At 34.2% G+C, this 13,392-nt stretch overlaps 1 pseudogene; it reads left to right on the top strand.

The window, feature by feature from the left end:
- Window positions 1-2,299: 2,299 nt before the first annotated feature.
- Window positions 2,300-12,472, top strand: LOC100917687 (annotated as a pseudogene).
- Window positions 12,473-13,392: the final 920 nt, after the last annotated feature.

The following is a 13,392-nucleotide window of genomic DNA, read 5'->3' on the forward strand; positions in this document are numbered from 1 at the left end:
CTTCTCCTGCCCAATTTCCAGTCTTCTGAGGAAAGAGAAATGGAACAGTACCTTCCATGTGACTATGTATCTTCTACTTCATTCTGCAATAATTTCCTGCCTCTGGAAAGAGAAATAGCATTCTACATTCAATTATGTAGAATGACTTACCCTGTTCATACAGGGGTCTCAATGGTTCTAAGCTCCAACAGGTAATCATCCAAACCTTATTCCTTACTTCTCAATCCCTCAACACTTCTACTCCAAAATCCCATACAAATACTATCTACTCTATCCACCATGCCCTCTACAATGCTTGTTCCATAGTCAATGCAGTTAGCTTACCTTCATCCTAAGCCTTTTCTCTTCTACTTCATCTTTTAGCAATCACTGAAGTTAGTAGCTGACTAGGAGATGGGCTAGAAACAGGAGAGACCAATGCTCAGGCTATTTCAGGCTATGAGAAGCTAAGATTCTGCACAAGAGTAGTAAAGGAGAAGAGAGTATACTTGAGCAATGGTAAAAAGATGAAATTGACAAGCCTGGACAATAGTTTGGAAATGGGAGATGAAAGAAATTAAATTAAAGATAACACCTAGGTTGAAAGGCTAGGAGACTGAAAGAATGATGTTCCCTTCAATGTTATTAGAGAAATTTGGAAGGCAGATGATTTTGGGAGGAAGATATTTAGTTCACTTTTACATATGATGAATTTAAAATGTAAAAAAGCTGCAGATGTACAACAGACAGTTGTGGATATGGAGGTGAATGTAAGCAAGCACTTAGAGCTGGATAATTGAATTTATGGAAGCTGATGAGATCATGAAGTAAAAAAGTATAAAAGGAGAAAAGAGGGCCTAAAATAAAACTTATTTTTGGTTTATATTAGTGATCCATATCATTCATATGTTTGCTAATAAGTTACAATTCTTTTGTGTGTTTGTATGTGTGTTCACACCCTTTGACAACTTAACTACTGGGACATGACTTTGGTCAAACACATGTATCATTTTATGTATTTTCTCATACTTCTTCCAGATAGAGGAAAAAGGAAGTATATGCCTTTCACAAATATGGACTTTAGAAGAGATCTTGACAAAGAAAAAAAAGGAATTATGTGAATCTGATGGAATTAAATGGACAATTGTGATTAAATAAAATTCAAAGTCTTTGCAGAAACAAAATCAATGCAGCTAAAATTAGAAGGGAAATAGGGAACTCAGGCAAACTTTGCTGCAAATTTCTCTGATACAAGTTTGTTATTCAAACTATATAGGAAATTGATTCGATTGCATGAAAACAAGGACCATATTCCTACAATCAAAGGAAAATTAAGCTCTGCAGAATCAACACTTTTGAATTGTGTTGGTAGAGAAAACTTTTGAGGGTCCCTTGGACACCAAGGAGATCAAATCAATCAATACTTAAAGAAAAATTTAAGTTATTCACTGGAAAGTCAAATGCTGAAACTGAAACTGACCACATAGTGAGAAGACAGATTACACTGGAAAAGATCCTGATGTTGGCAAAGATTAAAGGCAAAAGGAAAAGAAGGAAAAGGCAAAGGATTAGATGAATAGATGGTGTCATGGAAACAACAAACATGCATTTGGACAGACTTTGAGAGATAGTGAAAGACAAAGAGTCTGGTATGCTATGGACCATGGAATCATAAAGAGTTGGATGTGATTGAACGACTAGACAACAAGGTGATTCATAAAATGTGATAGTAATTTTGATAGTAATGCAAAAAAAAAAAAAAAAGAAAGAAAATATCAGAAAATATCAGAAAAATATCAGAAAATATCAGAAAAAATATCAGAAAAATATCAGAAAATATCAGAAAAATATCAGAAAATATCCTATAAGGAATAAACCCTGCTTTTTAAAGCAGTGATATTTCAGGGCTGATCCTGTCTTCATTTGTCTTCTGAGGCTGAGGTCTGGATCTGAGTTCAGGCACCCAATTATTGATACTAGCCTTTCTTGTGACATTCCAGTCCATGGAGAAGCAAGACTTTATTTTAGGTTCCCTTTGCTCTCTAACATAATTGGTTTTCTGTTGGTTTGCCAGAGTTGATGAAGAAGTTTACTTCTGATTCTTTTTATTGTGGATTTCTTCATTGTTGGATAGTTATTGGAATTAGAGAGCTGGGCTTCTTTATAACCTTTCATATAATTATCTCATTGGGAATATTTTCTATATATTTTGAGAAATACTTGGCCCATGTGTTATGACGTATTATCCATGATTCCTTTGTTGAAAATCATTGACCCACTTTTCCTGTGGAGCCTTTGGGTGGAGAGGAGCATGCCCACTATGGCTTGTGTATGTCCCTTGATATCTGTGTACTCTGAAAAGGGAGAAGTATCTACCTTGCCTGCTATTTTTAAGGCTCCTAGTCATCCAGATATTGTAAATTTTGTTCATACCAACTTGAGAAAAAATAATCAGCAACCTTATGCTGTCAGTGAACTAGCAGGTCACCAGACCAGTGCTGAGTCCTGGGGCACTGGCAGAGCTGTTGCACAAATTCCTTGTGTTCAGGGTGGAGAAACTCACCACTCTGGCCAGGGTGCTTTTGGAAATATGTGCCAAGGAGGTCCCATGTTTGTTCCTACCAAGACTTGGCATTGTTGGCATCGCAGAGTGAACACAACACAAAAAATTATGCCATCTGCTGTGCATTGGTTGCCTCTACTCTGCCAGCACTGGTCATGTTAAAAGGTCATCAAATTGAAGAAGTTCCAGAACTTCCTCTAGTGGTTGAAAATAAAGTCGAGGGGTATACGAAGATCAAGAAAGAAATTTTGCTGCTTAAGAAGATGAAGGCATGGAATGACACCACAAAGGTCTATGTTTCCCAGTATATGTGAACTGGAAAGGGTAAAATGAGAAACCATCATTCAGTGACAGGAACCTTATATCATCTATAATGAAGACAATGGTATTACCAAGGCCTTCAGAAATATTCCTGGTATTACTCTACTTAATGTGAATAAATTCCTGGTGGGCATATGGGGTGTTTTTGGATTTGGACTGAAAGTGCCTTCTGCAAGTTGGATGAGCTGTATGGTACATGACGCCAGCCTGCTACCCTGAAGAGTCATTACAATCTTCCCATGCACAAGATGACCAACACAGACTTTTACCAGGATTTTGAAAAGCCCAGCGATCTGGAGAGCCCTTTTATTGTGATGATTTTTAAAAAATGAGAGGAAGAATAGTAATTCTACTGGAAGAAGATGAAAACAGAGTAAAAATGGGGTAAATTATATCTCATGAGGAGGCAAAAAAGATCATTTGCAGTTGAGGAAAAGAGGGGAGGGGAATGAGCATTGTGTGAATCTTACTCTCATCATATTTGGCTCAAAAAGAGATCATCAGACACATTTAGCTTCACAGAGAATCTTGTTTCACCCTATAGGGAAATAGGCAGGGAAGGGGGAAAGAAAGGGTAGAGGTTAATAGAAGGGAGAAGAGAAGTAGAAGGGGAAAGGTATAAAAGGAAAGACTGCAAAAGGGGAAAGCTTTTGAAGGAGGGAAAGAATTTGAGGAAGGGAGTTATCAGTGACAAAATTTGGGGGAGGAGGCAAAGGAGGAAAGGGAAGAGAAAAATATAACTGAGGGTAAACAATATGGCAGGAAATACAGAGATAGTAATTCTATCTGTGAATGTGAATAGGGTGAATTCTTCCATAAAACAGGGAAGCAGATAGCAGACTGGATTAAAAGCCAGAATCCTACAATTTGTTGTTTACTAGAAACTCATTTAAAGCAGAATGATACATTTAGAGTAAAGGTAAAAGGCTGGAGCAGAATTTATTATGTTTCAGCTGAGGTAAAAAAAAAAATCTTGATCTCAGATCAAGCAAAAGCAAAATTAGAGCTAATTAAAAGAGATAAGGAAGGAAACTACATCTTGCTTAAAGATACCATAGATAATGAAGTAATATCAATACTAAACATATATGCACTAAGTGGAATATTATACAAATTATACAAATTTCTAGAGGAGAAGTTAAGAGAGTTGCAAGAAGAATTAGATACCTTGCTCTCTCAGAACTAGATAAATCGAACCACAAAATAAAAAAAGAAATTAAGGAGGTAAATTAAATCCTATAAAAGTTAGCGATCATAGACCTTTGTAGAAAACTGAATAGAGACAGAAAGGAGTACACTTTTTTCTCAGCAGTACATGGAACCTATACAAAAATTGACCATGTATTAGGACATAAAAACCTCAAAAGCAAATGCAGAAAGGCAGAAATAGTAAATGCATCTTTTTCAGAGGATAATGCAATAAAAATTACATGCAATAAAAGACCAGGTGAAAATGGACCAAAAATTAATTGGAAACTAAATAATCCTTCAGAATAAGTGGGTTGAAACAACAAATCATAGACACAATAATTTCATCCAAGAGAATAATAACAATGAGTGAGACAACGTACCAAAATTTGTGGGATGCAGCCAAAGCAGTTATTAAAGGAAATTTTATATTTCTAAATACTTACTTGCATAACAGAGAGAAAGAGAAGATCAATGAATTGGGTTTACAACTAAAAAAGCTAGAAAAAGAACAAATTAAAAACCTTCAAATGCCAAATTTGAAATTCTGAAAATAAAAGGGGAGATTAATAAAATTGAAAGAAAACTATTGAATTAATAAATAAAACCAAGAGTTGGTTTTATGAAAAAAACAACAAAATAGATAAATCTCTGGTTAATTTTATTAGAAAAAGGAAAGAAGAAAATCAAATTATTAGTCTCAAAAATGAAAAGGGGGAACTTTCCACCAATGAAGAGGAAATTAGAGCAATAGAGTTATTTTGGCCAACTATTTGATATTTATTTGATAATCTAAGTGAAATGGAGGAAAATCTACAAAAATATAGATTGCCCAGATTAACAAAAGAGGAAATAAATTACTTTAAATAGTCCCATTTTAGAAAAAGAAATAGAAAATCACTGTTCCCAAGACATTTTAAATGTTACTATTACTTTCTTGCATCTAAATATGTGTATACTCTTTCACATTTTATCTTTCCATTAGAACTGAAATATGAATTTTTGCAAATGAGTTTTATAGCATTACTTATTAGTTCCTTTTTATTTCTATCTCATTATTGAAGTATTTCCCCCATTCCCTTATTTCCTCTCAGTTAAATGGTCAAATTGAACTTTCAACTTTCTTTTTTTCTTTTTCAATTTTTGTTCACTAGTTTTAGTGACTGTTTTCTGTGTCTTCTGTCTATTCTACATTTTCATTCTTTGATTTATGGTAGTTATAATTAGTTATTTCTTTATTTTCTGTATTCCTTTTAGAATTCAAAATTTTGAACGACCATATTGGAATCTCTCTTCAAGACATTATCTGTAGAGCTTATCTCCAGTTCTCTTTTTTTCTGATGTGCCTCACTCTTTGAAATACCAGTTCCTACAGATGATAGGATATACCTCTAATCCATGGTAGGATTCTTCCTAATTCCTGACCATTCAAGTCATTATTGACTTATGCCCTCCTCTTGGTGACCGTCCCAACTTGCATCAAAATTCTTCTCTGCATCTATATTCTCCCACTTTTCTATATGCCAGTTGTCCTCTGGACTAGCTTCTCTTACCTCCTGATTCCCTTTCTCTTGAGGTAGGATTAGTGATTACTCTTGAATACCAGATCCCTATGGATAATACCTATTGTTAGATCTCCGTCTCTCTTAATAAGAGAGCTCTTCTCCCCCCCCCCCTCCCCCCCCCGAAAGGCATTTAGCAATGGTATTCTCTCTTACCATTAAAACATAGTTTCCTCCTTTGATTCTTTTTCAGTCTCCCTCTGCCCCCCCACTCCCAACTCCCCTTTGCCTCTTTACCCCATTTTCCTTTGAGCTTTCTTTTTCCTGAGAGACAGGAGTTATTTTTCCTTCATTGATAGCTTTTTAAGTTACATTCCCTTTTATTTTCTCTCTCCCCTCCTTCTTTTTATATACTTTCTCATTCTGTAATTCAGTCTGACAAGAAAGAAAAAAAATAGAAATAACCTGTAGTCCGTGTTTCATGAAACAGTTCATAATATTTCAGCCTGTTTCCCCACAATTATCTCTAACTTCTGTTGTCCCCTATGTTTCATTTTGTACATTTAGAAAGAAGGCTCTTAATGATCTCTGGTGCTATTTTGTTGTTGTTATCACCCATGTTGTCCTATATCTGTTTACCTTCCTGTTATTTCTGTTTTCTGGGGTAAATGAAAACCAAATAATCTCTTCAAATCTGATTATCTTTCTTTCTTTTAAAAAACACTTTATACATTATTTCCTCCATTACTTCTTTTATTCTTATTATTTTTATTGTCATCAATAGTAGTTTTCCAAATACTTGTAAAAATATTTTCAACATTCATTTTTGCAAGACTTTGTCTCTAAATTATTCTCTTTCCCTTTTTCCCTCCCTAAGACAACAAGTAATCTGAGAGGTTGAATATGTGCAATTTTTAAAAACATATTTTCATTTTGTAATGACAAAGGTCACTTTTAATGGGGTGACCAGTTCCTCCATTTGTCCTATTTCATATTCTGCCTTAAGGTTATGACCGTCCCCTCTAAATGGTTGAGATAAAGGTGTTATAGACATTCCTTAATGTCATTAGAATATCAGTAACCTCCATTTATGAGGCTATCCCCACCTAGGTCTCTGCATTATGTCATTGTTCCATAAAAGGCTTGTTGTCTCGATACTTGGAGCTAGACTCTTTGAGATGATACTCTTGTCTAGCCCTGGGATCCATTGGTCTCAGTATTTCTCTCCATTTAATAAATTATTGAATTGGTCTCTAATCTCTGTCTTGCTCAGTTTCTTTTGACATTACAATTTTTGTTATGTTGTCCAAAAAAATGAGACAAAAAGGGGGGAAAAAACCATTCAGAAAAAAAAAAAGTGAACAAAAAAAAGATGAAAATACTATGCTTCAAACTATCTTCAGTATCCACACTTCTCTCTCTGGATGTGATTCTATTGGAATCTTCCTTGAATCAATGCATTGTTGAGAAGAGCCAAGTCCATCACAACTGATTCTGATTATATTTCTAAAAATATTGTTAATGCCTCTTTATTACTGAATATCTATTTTAATTTTTCATTTACGGTTAGCTTTATATTTGTAGGATAGATCACCTTTTGTTTCATCTTGCACTCTTGATTTTCAAAGGATATTATCCCATTCTATTCTGCATTTTCTGGTGAGTGTGGAATAATTTGGTGTTACAAATTTCTTTTGTATTTGAAGGCATTTCTTCAAGAATGTTGCTTCTAAATGAAATTGTTAAATTTAGGCATTTCTCTTTGAATTTACAGACTGTTTAATTTTTTTTTTCTGAAGGGGAAAGATGGATTATTTTGATTAGAAATTAATTCTCTCTGTTAAGGAAATCTGGGAAGATGTCTTGTATTATTTCTTGCATTAGAGTTTCAGGTTTTTTGACTTGTATTTTTCCTGGAAGACCTATAATCTTTAAATTAATTTCTTTTCCTGTTATTGTGGTGTGCTTTCCTTATTCTGTATTTTCTTTCATTTCTGTCTCTAGCATTCTTTTTTTAAGCTTTAAAATTTTTATATGTTTTTTCATATTACATATATATTTTTAACATTTTAAAAAAGAAAATATGACTTTCAAATTTTTATTTTTTTGCTCCCTCTTGACCCTCTCATTGAGGAGACAAGTAATCTTGTATAGATTATGCATGTGGTGTCTGGTAAAATACATTTCCATATTAGCTATATTGTAAAAGAAAACACTGTCTTGCATTTTCATTCAGTTATCCTCTTTTTGTCTCTTTGGAAGAATTGACACTGAAGATTAAAACTTTCCTTTTCTGCTAATTAATTCTGATGTGAAGGACATAAATCCTATTCTCATAATTCTCTTTTAAAACATTAAGGAACAGTATGTGTGGTTCCATGTGCTCTTCAAAATCCATTCATAGTGCCAGAACTCTTTAGGCAAAAGCTGGAAGGTCAAATTTCTTTATGTTATCAATGTCCTTCCTGTAGGTTTATCTACTTATATTCAAAGTCTTGAAATTTCCTTCCTTCTGAGATCTTTGGTAATCTCAGTCTTTTCCCCCCATATTTTTTCCTATGTTGGTTTCCCTGGAGGTTGGATCTCAAAGTATTTCAAGCTCTTCCAACATTGGACAATTTATGATTCACCATTAGGTTTTGGCCCCAAATGACTTTTAGGGAGTTTGGGATAGAGAGGGGCATTTGACCCCATCTAAATGGATTCTCTTTCCCTCATCATTAGGGAGTCACAAAGCCCTACTTATATGTGCCCAGCCCATTTAGATCGGAAAAAAGGTTAAGAAAGGGAAAAGATCATATAAGGCTTGCTCCACCCACTTAATAGGGCTGGAGAAGACAGAGAACACAAAATTCCAATTAAAAAAATGAAGTGAAATATGAAATTAAACAGAAGGTGGAACAAAGTACAGTAAAGGAAGGAAATAAACATGTGCCAGACACTTTCCCTTACAGAAACCCTAGAAAATTGGTACTATTATTATGCCCATTTTACAGTTGAGGAAACTGAAGCAAATAGAGTTTAAATGATTTGCCTAAGGTCACATGGCTAAAAATATTAAAGGGAAAAAGAATATCAATGTAATACAAGAAAAAGCTTGTGAAAAAAAAATTTGGCCACAAAAATTATAAGATTTGCTATAAAAATTCAAGTGAGAGTTAAGGAAAAAAATAAATTGCTAATAACAGAAAATCTTGTCCAATATGAAAAATGGGATGGAGCAAACAGAACATGACTCTGTGGGACAATGTATTTTGAAAGAAAGTTAAAGATTTGGGAAATAAAAAAGAATATTGAGCCTACTACAATGAAAAACTGACTTGTAAACAATCCAAGGAGAGATCATTAAAAAACCATCAAACTCACAGAAAGCTATGACCAAAGGAAAAGCCAAGACACAATATTTCAAGTAATCATAAATGAAAACTTCCCAGATCTATTAGAACAAGAGGACAAAGTAAAAGTAGAAAGAATCTATTCATCATCTCCTAGAAGAAAGCTTAAACTGAAAATTCCAGGTAGGTCATAGCAAAAATTCAGAACTTCTAAGTCAAAGAAAAAAAATACTACCAGCATCCAGAAAGACCTGTTTGAATTTCAGTCAGAATTATATAAGATTTGGCAAGAACTATTTTAAAAGAGAGAAAATTTTGAAATGATGCTGCAAAAAGGAAACGATAAAGGCCTAAAATTTAAAATAACAGCCTTGAAAAAGTGAGTATAGTTTTAAGGGGAGTGGGGGAGAGTAAACAATAGAAGACTTTCAAACATTCCTGTGAAAAGATCAGAGCAGAATGGATTTTTTGAAATGCAAACACAGGGGACAAAAGAAATCTAGAAAGGTAAATAGTTTGAACAGTTGGAAAGGGCTAAATGGTGATGAAGTACTAACATTCTAATAGAAGAGACAAGTGTCCTATCAGAATCCTAAAGTCTTCAAGGGACTAAGAGGGAAGTATGGGAGACAAAGATCAAGTATATATTTGCTAAGTTTAATTGGTTTTCAGAATAAATGAAAAAAGGGGAAATGAATACACAAAGTAATAAATGAGAAATAAAAAGGAAGCAATTCTGAAAAATGAAATGCATAAAAAGGATCTAGGCATAATTGAATTGTCAAAGAAAAAAATTATTGATCCTGATGGATTCACGTGATAATTTAATAACACTTTTGAAGAAAAATTAGTATTAATACTTCAAAATTATTTTTAAAAGTTGAAAAAGCAGCTTACCAGAATCTTTCCATAGGGCAAATGTTGTCCCAATACTTAAACCAGGGAAAAATAAAACACAGAAGGAAAATTTATCAATTAAAATGTTTAACAAAATCCTGTGGAATACATTATAGTGACTTATCCAAGAAACCAATCATCATGACCAGTTCTTTATAACAGGGATGTAAAGGAAGTTCAACATTAACAAACAGCATAAATTGCCCAAAAAGTTATCAAACTGTGCATACCTTTTGACCCAGCAGTGCTACTACTGGGCTTATACCCCAAGGAGATATACTAAAGAAGGGAAAGGGACCTGTATGTACCAAAATGTTTGTGGCAGCCCTGTTTGTAGTGGCTAGAAACTGGAAAATGAATGGATGCCCATCAATTGGAGAATGGTTGGGTAAATTGTGGTCATATGAATGTTATGGAATATTATTGTTCTGTGAGAAATGACCAGCAGGATGAATACAGAGGGGCTTGGAGAGACTTACATGAACTGATGCTACATGAAATGAGCAGAACTAAGAGATCATTATATACTTCAACAACGATACTGTATGAAGATGTATTCTGAAGGAAGTGGATTTCTTTGACAAAGAGACCTAATTCCGTTTCAATTGATCAATGATGGACAGAAGCAGCTGCACCCACAGAAAGAACACTAGGAAATGACTGTAAACTGTTTGCATTTTTGTTTTTCTTCCCAGGTTATTTTTACCTTCTGAATCCAATTCTCCCTGTGCAACGAGAGAACTGTTTGGTTCTGCACACATATATTGTATCTAGGATATACTGCGACATATTCAACATATATAGGACTGCTTGCCATCTAGGGGAGGAGGCGGAGGGAGAGAGGGGAAAAATCGGAACAGAAGTGAGTGCAAGGGATAATGTTGTAAAAAATTATCCTGGCATGGGTTCTGTCAATAAATAGTTATTATAATAAAAAAAAAAAGAAAAGAAAAGAAAAACAAACAGCATAATTAATTATATTAAAAATCAAAGGATACAAAACCATATGATTATCTCAATTGATATAGAAAAAGCCTTGGACAAAGTGCAACATTCTTTTATATTTACAAAAAAGTACAAAAAAAAAGGCATAGAAGGACCATTTTTAACATAAAAATCATCTAAGAAAATCAAGAGCAAGCATCATAATCAATGGGAAAACAGTTGTCATTCAGTTGTTTTTCAGTCATGTCTAATTCTATAATCCCAGTTGGGGTTTTATTATCAGAGATAATGGAGTGGTTTGCTACTTCCTTCTCCAGCTCATTTTACAGATGAGGAAACTGAGGCAGTTAAGTGACTTATCCAGGATAACAATGCTAATAAGTTTCTGAGGCCAGATCTAAATTCAGGAAGATGAGTCTTTCTGATTCCAGGCCTAGCATTCTAAAGTCTGTGCCACCTAGTTACCCTTTCTCATTTAATATGAAAAGTGAAACAATGATATCCACTCTCTCTGCTATTATTTGATATAGTTCTGAAAATTCTAGCAACAGCAGTGAGACAAGAGGAAGAAAGTAAAAGCATAAAGATAAAGATGAAAAAAATTATCTTTTGCTGATTATATGATGGAATGCATAGAAAATCCTAGGGTATCAATAAAATAGCTCTAGGAATTTTGCAGGCTGTAAAATAGATCCTCAAAAATCTATAACAGTTCTATATAATTATAAGAAAAAAAGGAAATTCCATTCTAATTGTAGTTACAAATATTTGCAGACACCAAAGTACACAAAAGATTTGTTTAGATTCAATTATAAAGTGGTCCTTAAAGTAATTTTTAGAAAAATAACCAGAGGAATATTTAATCTTCATGGTGAGGCTATGCCAGAATAATAAAAATTATAATACTTTCAAAGTTAGTTTATACAATTGATTCTTACCAAGTAGATATTTTATAGATCTTAATAAATAGTAACAAAATTCATTTGGAATTTGGAAAGGGCCATCAAGAGAAATGATGAAAAGAAGTACAATGAAGGATGACTAAATAGCACTAAAATATAAAGCAACAGCCAGCCATTGCAAACATCTAATATCGGAGGATTCTGGGAAGATGACAGAGTAGATCAGAAAATATCAGGTTCCAATATATTAGTAGTTATTATATGGTCTTCTTGAAATGGACATTTATTGCTTTATATTGAATCCTCATGTTCTGTTGTATATGACATTTTTTTTCCTCTTAATTTAAAAGTTTAAAAAAAATTACCATCTTCTCCAAATTTTCCTCCAAAACAAGACAGAACATTACATGAAGGTGAATGGAGGTGCAGAGATAAATAAAAGTTGGGGTAAAGCAGTTGTGTTTCTAAAACAAACTTGAGAAGACCTCTCGAAAAGACCTTATTGAAGTGCAAACACCTCCAGTTAGACCCCTTCAGATCAACAAACAACTAACCCTGAAGGACAGTCTTGGCAACAAAATCTTTCATCTTATGGACACAATGAGGTTTGGACAGCTGAGTAGGGGGAAGATTAAGGATCTTCCTCTGTCCTGGGATGCCAGCCCACCTATGCTGATCAGATCTGGATCTGCCTGTGGCTGTGGGAGAAGAGAAGTGAGCATACATCCAGTGACTGCTGTAGGGGCAGGGACCTTGCTGGTTGTAGACATTTGTAGGAGAGGAATCCTTGGTTTTGATTCCTTCAGAGTTGAGGAGCAAGCAAGAAAGTTTAAGGAATAACATGACTAGGGCCCCTAGCCTTGGCTTAAAGCTGCAGAAGAGTGTCTAAGGTCAAGTCCCTGGGCAGAGCTAAAAAAATTGATGGGGGTGGGGAGAAAGAGGGGAGGATAGCTAGATAGTACAATCTATAGAGCACTGGTCAGGAGGACCTGAGTTAAAATCGTATCTCACTTAACACTTACTAGCTGAGTGACCTTAGGCAAGTCACTTAATCCCAATTGCCTTACTAAAAAAAACAACAAAATAATGACCTGAGACCTGGGAGGGAGGGGGCAACACTCCCATATTTTGGAAATAGAACCTGACTATAATAATAAGCTGTTAAAAGTAAAATAAAGCAATATAAAATAAAAATGAGTAAGCAAAGGAGAAAGAACCTGACCACTCATAGCTATTGTGAGGATAGAGAAAATGGGAATTCCTTTTCTGAGGAAGAAAGTGAAATTAAAAAAAAAATCTCTTCCTTAAAGAAAAACATCAAATGGTAACAAGCTCCAAAAAGTTATTGGAAGAACTTGGAAGCACTAAAAAAAAATAATGTAAGAGAGATGGAGTAAATATTAGGTGAAAAAAAAAGATCAATTTGATCAATCAAAATCTAGAAAATTATGAAAACCAATTGGAAAAATAGATCCAAAATTATGAAAGAGAGCCTAGGATAAAAACTTACAGGATATCATAGCTAGCTTTCAAAGCTCCCAGGTTAAAGAAAAAAAATGTTAGACAACAGAGGGGAAAAAGTAGTTAATCAGAATAACACAAGACCTAGAAACTTCTACATCAAAAGACCAAAGGGCTTAGAAAAAGTAGAACTGTTTTTAACCCAAAATAACTTATCCAGCAAAGATGTGTTCCTGAATAAGGGAAAATGGGAATAGGGAGAAAAATGTAAATTTAATAAACTGGAAGATTTTCAGATA

This window comes from Sarcophilus harrisii, chromosome 3, assembly GCF_902635505.1.
Source record: "Sarcophilus harrisii chromosome 3, mSarHar1.11, whole genome shotgun sequence".
In the NCBI taxonomy this organism is placed as follows: domain Eukaryota; kingdom Metazoa; phylum Chordata; class Mammalia; order Dasyuromorphia; family Dasyuridae; genus Sarcophilus; species Sarcophilus harrisii.